Source organism: Lipotes vexillifer, unplaced genomic scaffold, assembly GCF_000442215.2.
Source record: "Lipotes vexillifer unplaced genomic scaffold, Lipotes_vexillifer_v1.1 scaffold907, whole genome shotgun sequence".
Taxonomy (NCBI): Eukaryota; Metazoa; Chordata; class Mammalia; order Artiodactyla; family Lipotidae; genus Lipotes; species Lipotes vexillifer.
Window position 1 is genome coordinate 314,381 of NW_006795956.1, and position 8,826 is coordinate 323,206.

Below are 8,826 nucleotides of genomic sequence, written 5' to 3' on the forward strand. Positions count from 1 at the left end.
TCTTTCCCTCTGCGTACCCACACAAACATACACACACAAGAAATAAGGTGCAGACTCTTTCAAATATATAAGGAAGGAAAGGCTCATTCATGAAACATACACCATTACCCATTTCTGTATTTTTCTCTCCTATTTTTGTTGTCAACTAGAGGCAGTCCCAAGCGCCTTCCAAAATGGCCCCAAGCAAAAGAGAGAATGTATTTTAAGGTCTCACTTGTTAGGCATTAACTTTTATATATTTTTCCTTTTTTGAAATGGTATTTTTAAATAGAATACTTAGGAAAGAAGAACTGGTAGAGAAAATTATTATAGAAAAAAAAGTCTGCAAAAATATCTAAATTGTACATTATCTTGCTGGTGAAATCTGAGTCCTGCTGCAGACTTCCCAAAGCATGTTGGCTTCGGGTTTCTGGGGGAAGGTGCTCTGGATCTCTTTTAAAAACCACACATGCTGCTCCATGTGGTGCAGCAGCTGCTAAGGTAATGATGCATTTTTAGTGAAAAAAAAAATACCATAAATAAACATACAAAAAATCATATGAAACTCTCTCCAACTAAGCACTAAATTTGGCAGCAAGTTAAACATCTAAAAAAAAAATTCATAACCGATAACACACCAGTCCAGCCATTTCCAAATCTTATCTCTACCTACATATTTATGCACATATTTATATAACACATAGCACCATTATATTTACCTTTCCAATATGCCCAAGAATTTAATCCATGATTTCCAATGCTAATATATTCCAAGGGTGTGGAGGACTCAAGATTAAATGCCTCTGCCACTACATAAAATTAGTTAGTAATGAATCAACTAATTATATAATTAACTACAATTTTTGGCTTCACTAAATTAAAAGAAGACTTCTTTTTTCTGAGTGATGACTACAAGACATTATTAGAAAATAAAGATATTTTTCTATTTTCTTCTGACTACTAGCTATTTCTAAGGTACATGGTAAAAGGAGGTAGTTTGTATGTAGGGAGGAATCTGAATCTCTGTACTGATTCCTCTGGATCTGAAATTACTTAACTAAAGTCGGTAACTCATTCACAAGGAGTTCAGGGTCATATTAACTGCCCTATAAGCTGAGAAAAAAAAATGAAGAATTAACTCTCCAATATAAGCACTTGAAAGGATCTCTCAACTGACCAGATTCACAAAAATTCGTATCGTACAGTACCTTCTAATAACTAGACTGAAAGGACCAACATACTAAATTTAACAGGTGGCACTCTCAAGGTGAAAATGACTCTCTTAAATAACAAAGTGAATACATTCAAAAACTGTATCTCAATCAGTTACTATAACAGAACTACAGGCAGCAGAACAACAGGACGATCTATGCAATGTCTAAGAGGGTTACTTAGAACTAAGACTAGAAATGATTTATTTCTGAATCCAGTTTGCCATCTTTGTGAAACTGTTTTAGTAAGTACGGTGGCAATTCACCAGCTTTGGGAGTTGCTAGGAATATATGTTAAAAGAAGGAATGGAGGGATGAATGAAATAGAAGACAAGTGATCAAAAGAAATGGGTTAGGGGATTAGGGGTGAAAAAGAATAGCAAATTTTGTTTCCATCCTTATCACTCCTTCCTTCCTTCCTTCCTCCCTCCTTTCCTTCCTCCCTCCTCCTTCCTTTCTTTTTTACTTTCTTTTTTTCTCTTTCTCTTTTTTTCTTTTTCTTTCTCCCTCCCTCACTTTCTACCTTTCTTTCTTTCTTTTCTTTTTTCTTCCTTCCTTCCTTCCTTCCTTCCTTCCTTCCTTTATTTCTTTCTTTCTTCTTTCTTTCTTTTTCTTTCTTTCTTTCTTTCTTTCTTTCTTTCTTTCTTTCTTTCTTTCTTTCTTTCTTTCTTTCTTTCTTTCTTTCTTTCTTTCATCTTGTGTTTACTTTGAATTACATTTGGAACTATACCATATTCTTTTCAAGGTTTAGAGCTTGTAAACTTTTCAATGTAATCTTATGCTTTATTTCTGATGCCTCCTGAAATAGCTCATTCTAAACAATGCTACAATAGTTAAAGTCTTTTCAGTGTTTCTGATAACAAATCTATCATTACCAAATTGAATGGGCCCTAAATCAGACTTACTGAAAAAGGAGTCACAGTATAGGTGTGTGAATTTATATACATGTACATGCCCACAGGAAAAAGCTTTTGGCAGGTAGTTCTAAAAAAGTTCTAACTTTGTAGGTTTCAACCATTTCAAATTTGGCTGTGATTATGTTGGATTGTTAAAGTGAAATAAAACTGTGTTTCATAGAATAAGATGATACTTCCATTGGTGAGATAAATACCTAGAAACTAACACCCCAGTTTTTTAAATTTAGCTCTGGACTAACCAGTATGTCACAGAAACATAATTTTCATACCATTAATGTAATATGGAAAACCCAAACCAAAGACTTTTATTACAACGTGTTTAAATATAGTCCTGTTTTCTGTTGTTGTTTTTTTTCCCCTGACTCCAATTTCATCTCTTAAATGTGGATATTATGGCATTTATTCTTTGAAAACCTCATAGTACCCAGATTTCACCTCCAGAGTATTTAATTAGTCTGAGGTGGGACCTGAACACTGGGACTTTAAAAAAGCTCTGTGGGTGATTTTTATGTGTGGCCAGGGTTGAAAACCACTGCCCTGGAATTTGAGCATCAACCTTGAGGTCAATTGCACTATGAGCTGAGTTCAGTATTGAACAATGGCAGGTATGACTCAAGTCTTAAGGTTCATCTTTTCCACATTTCTCTATCCCACCCCCATCTTTTCACTTATAATGTATTTGTTGTGATTCAAACTTTAAACTCGAGAAGATCATTAATCATAGATATAATTTAGTGACAGCAGGGTCATGTCCCACTAAGTAAGTACACCTTGTTTGCCTCAAAATGCTAATAGCTTCTCTGAAACATTAATGAAGGACAATTGATATTGAGCCTAACAATCATGTACGGTCTTGTTGCTGTTTTATTGAAATAAAGTACTTTATTAGGTTATGGAAAAATACGGCAAGGTAGAATTATGCAAATTCCACCATACTTATGAAAGCTTGGCCACAAGAAAGAGGGGTATTTTAATGATTTTCAAGGTTTCTTAGAAAAGAGATTACAATTATAGAAGTTACTACCTTGCATCTTCTCTGCAACAAGATGTCCCATTTTGAGGGGGACTAATACTTCAGTTTCCTCTGCTTTCAGCTGCAGATTGTCAAAGAAGGGGATTTTCATTTTTCTTCTCTGAACCTCTGCTGCTTTTTCCATTCACTCATTTACTCCTTTAGCATTTCCTATTTTAAAAGAAAATCTCTCAGATTCTCAAAGAAAAGAAACACATGTGTAGTAAATTTGTGTTTAATGTCATTGTGTTTAAAGATGGTTTCTCTGAATCACCATTAGAACAACTTACAAAGGGCACCATTGTTAATTTTTTTATGCCCAGCTATGAAACATGGTCTTGCCACAGGTTCATGGACTGTATGAGACACTGGGGTACTTTTTAATCTCTCCTGCTTGACCCCCTTGTCTCTACTGGCACCTATTTCAACCTGATAGAAATAGTCTCTGATTTTTATACTATTTACTAACATTGTTTAAGGATAACAATGATGATTCCCTTAATACACTTCAGTTCCAAGAAACACAACTGCCTTTAAGAAGATAGCACAAAATATATTGATTTAGTTCAGCCTCAAAGATCAATTGATAAATAATAGATGATAAAAATCCATTTGAGAGTAGGTGAAAGGGTCAAGTCATAATTTATTAAGAAATTTCCCATTCCCCAACTGAGATGAACTTGAATCATCTTAATTGTAGAAACAGCTTTCAATTGGCATCTGTTCATTAGTTGGTGAGTGTGCGTTGCAGGTGTGTGTGTGTGAAATTGGTTCAGTAAGTAGATTATGAATTCTTCGTAGGTGGGGACTGCATCCTATTAATCTATGTATCCCCAGTGCCAAGTACTGAACCTGGTACATGATAGTAGATATTCAATAGAAGCCTAAAAATTATTTAAAGTAGATGAATGAAAAAATGGACGATTGAAGCAGTTTTAGAAGAGCAAAATGTGATATTTGCTTTCTAAAATACCCCTTGCCTCAAGGGAGAAAGGACAGTCATAGGTGTTTAATATTCTCAAAAGTTCTAATAAAACTCAAAATATCCAAAAGAGAAATCTATTTTTAAAAATTTGAGGCTACAATCTTTGGTGGTCTGGCAAATCTAGGAAGGAGATAAGTGTGTATTTTGGTATGTTTAATCAGATAAGGAAAGATTATCTGGAATATATAAAATACATTTTATATATATTTGTTTATATATGTAAGTTTTCCCTCCTTTTTTCTGAGTTGATCAATTCTGTAGGAAAATTTGCAAGGGGATAGAGTTAAATATACAGGAAGAAGGAGAAGGGCTTTCAGAAGTGTTCCAAATGATGGCTATGTTTGAAAGGCCCACTTTCAAATAATACAAGACCATCTTTTGAGCTCCGCAGGACGCTGCTGTCAGCTGCTATCGAAAACTTGTTTGAAACCAGTGGATCAATCTGGTGTTTTTAAGCTCTAGTTTGAATGAAGCCATTTATTTCTGGGTGTGTTTCATCATCTTCACTAAAGACTAGAACTTGTGGGGGCAGTTTTCACTGTCTTTTTTGATAGGCTTTAAAGTGGCTGGGATGTTTTACAGGAAAATGCAAGAGTCAGTGTTTTGACGTCAGTGACTTGGCCCTCACACAAATGCACACAGTGCGTCAGAAAGAAAAAATCTCCTAGCCAGAGAAACACCATGCTCAAGATGTTCAGATAAGAGCAAGCACCGTGAGTTATGCAAGACTTGAAGGTCTATAAGAATATTTCATGTTTTAAGGAGGCTGAGAGCCTGTGGCCATTTGTCTTTTATGTTGATGCGGAATTAAGAAAAAGCTCATCATGAAACATGTCTGCCTTCCATTCTATGGTAGATATGACAACAGCAAATACGTGCAACCAAACCTAGGGATGGTTTTGGGGAACTATAGCATTTGTCCTCTATACCTATAATCCTGCAAAGCTCTGAGATTCCTTATGGTAGTATGAAATTATGGTAGTCCTTTATTTCATTGCTTTCTTCTTCTTAAGTAGTTAAGAAAAATTTTTTGATTGTTTTCTTTTTAAGGTACAGTTATGAAAAAAGAATATTGCCAAATACCTTATTTATTTATTTAGTCTCCAGCCCCTAATATATTTTGACTTTTCCTAATGGATTCTAGGCTTTCTGAACAGACTAGAACAGAGATTATTTAGACAATGATACAATAATCAAGTTCCCAAAGTAAAGCACTTTGATTTCTTTATCCACTGAAGCAACCCATGATTCCTTCTCCACTTCATTGATTCATCCTCTTATACTGAGTCATGTCTGAACCAGGACATTCACATACAGAAGAATAAAGAGAATCTTCCTAGGTGAACAAGGCACTGATTTGTTCTCAATGAAATGTTAGGCTGATAGAATATTTAGATGTTTTTTCCTTCAGATGTGTTTTAGTTTTCTATTGCCGCCATAACAAAGTACCACAAAGTTAGCAGCTTAAAGTAACACCCATCTATTATCTCAGTTTTGCCGTTCAGAAGTCTGGACAAAGCAAAGTTCGGCTGGTTCTCTTTTCCAGGTTTCACAGGCTGAAGTCAAGGTGCCAAACGCTCTGGGGAGGAATCCACCTCCAAGTTCACTCAAGTTATTGATGGAATTGAGTTCCGTGAGGCTGCAGGTACGGACTAAGGACTAAGGTGCCTGCTTCCTAAATGGCTGCTGGCCTCAGATTATTCTCAGCTTCTAGAGGTTGTCTACATTCTTTATCTTGTAGCCTCCTTTTCATCTTCAAAGCCAGCAATGGCAGGTGGAGTCCTTGCTTTGAATCTCTCTGATCTCTTCCTCTGCTTAAATCACCTGTCTCTCTCCTCTGCTTTTAAGAGCTCATGTTTTACATTGGACCTACTCAGGTAACCCTAGGTAATCTCCCTATTTAAAAGTCAGTTGATAGTAGCCTTAATTTCATCTGCAAAATCCTTTCATAGTAGTAGCTAAATTAGCACTGGTTACCTAGGGGAAGGGACTCTTGCAGGCCATCCTTAGAATTCTGCTTAACACAATATGTACATATAAAAAATTGGAAATTTTATTTTCTGTAAGAAAGCCAACCACAGAAACTATGCCAGTACCTTATTCCACTGTAACATAAGACTGTAGAATTCTTCCAATGCTGCTTTAAAACTTCCTTTGGCATCTTACTCAGAAGAAAAGGCAAAGTTCTCAGGATGGACAAGGCTGCCTGTCACCTCTGCCCTGCCTCTCTTCCTTCCAGATACTCCAGTCCAGTCCAGGATCTCAGGACTCCTGTCTGTATTCCCAATACAGCTAGCATGTTCCTACTCTTGTCTTTGCATTTGCTATAATCTCTGCCTAGAACCACTCCTCCCTCCAATGTCTACATGGCCCTTCTTGAAGCTATGGCTCAAATATTACTTTCTCAGTGAGGTTTTTCCCGATCATTCTTTTTTGCAGTTTCAACAACTGCTGCCCCCATATACATCCTATCCCTTTTTCCTGCCCCCCTTTACTCTAGCAATTACCAACGATTAATTATTTATTTGATAAGCTTTACAAAGGCAGGAATTTTCATCTGTCTTGTTCACTGGTATATCCCAGCACCTAGAATAGTGTCTGCCATATGGTAAGCACTCAATAAAAATTTGTTAAAGACCAGACACTATAAAATTCTTAGAGGAAAACACAGGAAGAACACTTTTTGACATAAATCACAGCAAGATCTTTTTTGACCCACCTCCTAGAGTAATGGAAATAAAAACAAAAATAAACAAATGGGCCCTAATGAAACTTAAAAGCTTTTGCACAGCAAAGGAAACCATAAACAAGACAAAAAGACAACCCTCGGGCTTCCCTGGTGGCGCAGTGGTTGAGAGTCCGCCTGCCGAGGCAGGGGACACAAGTTCGTGCCCCGGTCCGGGAAGATCCCACATGCCGTGGAGCAGCTAGGCCTGTGAGCCATGGCCACTGAGCCTGCGCGTCCGGAGCCTATGCTCCGCAATGGGAGAGGCCACAACAGTAAAAGGCCTGTGTACTGCAAAAAAAAAAAAAAAAAAAAAAAACAACCCCCAACCAAATGAATCAGCAGACAAAGGATTAATCTCCAAAATATATAAACAGCTCATGCAGCTCAATATTAAAAAAAACAACTCAATCAAAAAATGGGCAGAAGACCTAAATAGACATTTCTCCAGAGAAGACATACAGATGACCAAGAAGCACATGAAAAGCTGCTCAACATCACTAATCATTAGAGAAATGCAAATCAAACTACAATGAGCTATCACCTCACACCAGTCAGAATGGGCATCGTCAGAAAATCTACAAACAACAAATGCTGGAGAGGGTGTGGAGAAAAGGGAATTCTCTTGCACTGTTGGTGGGAATGTAAATTGATACAGTCACTACAGAGAACAGTATGGAGGTTCCTTAAAAAACTAAAAATAGAACTACCATATGACCCAGCAATCCCACTACTGGGCATATACCCAGAGAAAACGCATAATTCAAAAAGACACATGCACCCCAATGTTCATTGCTGCACTATTTACAATACCCAGGTCATGGAAGTAACCTAAATGCCCAGCGACAAATGGATAAAGAAGATGTGGTACATATATACAATGGAATATTACTCAGCCATAAAAAGGAACGAAATTGGGTCACTTGTAGAGACATGGATGGACCTAGAGACTGTCGTACAGAGTGAAGTAAGTCAGAAAGAGAAAAACAAATATCGTATATTAACACATATATGTGGAATCTAGAAAAATGGTGCAGATGAACTGGTTTGCAAGGCAGAAATAGAGACACAAGATGTAGAGAACAAATGTATGGATACCAAGGGAGGAAAGCGGGGTGGGGGGTGTGGTGGTGTGATGAATTGGGAGATTGGGGTTGGCATGTATACACTAATATGCATAAAATAGATAACTAATAAGAACCTGCTTTATAAAAAATAAAATAAAATAAAATTCAAAAAAAAATTATTAAAATCCTACTGAATTAATTACAATAATGAGCCAGATTCTCATTCTCTGAATTGCTAAATTAATTATCTAGTGGGAAAGTGTTTGTTATGAATTAAATTCATTCTCTTCACTCTATCAATTTTAGCAATAAAGTCATAAAATAAGAGAGACTTTGAAAGAAAATTAAAACATAACTTGTTCACTTCCTTTTATTTCTGGATATTTCCCTCTTTATATAATTGTTCCTTTCAATTTATCACAAATAATTCTTCTCTTTTTTTAAATAAATTTAATTAATTTATTTATTTTTGGCTGCATTGGGTCTTCGTTGCTGCACAGGCTTTCTCTAGTTGCAGTGAGTGGAGGCTACTCTTCCTTGCAGTGCACGGGCTTCTCACTGAGGTGGCTTCTCTTGTTGCAGAGCACGGGCTCCAGGTGCGCAGACTTCAGTAGTTGTGGCTCACGGGCTCTAGAGCGCAGGCTCAGTGGTTGTGGCTCACGGGCTTAGTTGCTCTGCGGCATGTGGATCTTCCCAGACCAGGGCTTGAACCCGTGTCCCCTGCATTGGCAGGCGGATTCTTAACCACTGCTCCACCAGGGAAGCCCCACAAATAATTCTTAACCTCAAGCTGTAGAAAACTTATAAAAGATTTAATTAGTGGTCCAAAAAAAGTAATGGCATATTATTTTTGCATTCAATGCAACCAAACTGTCACCTGCTTCTCTTTTTTTTAATCTTATATATATATATATATATATATATATTTTT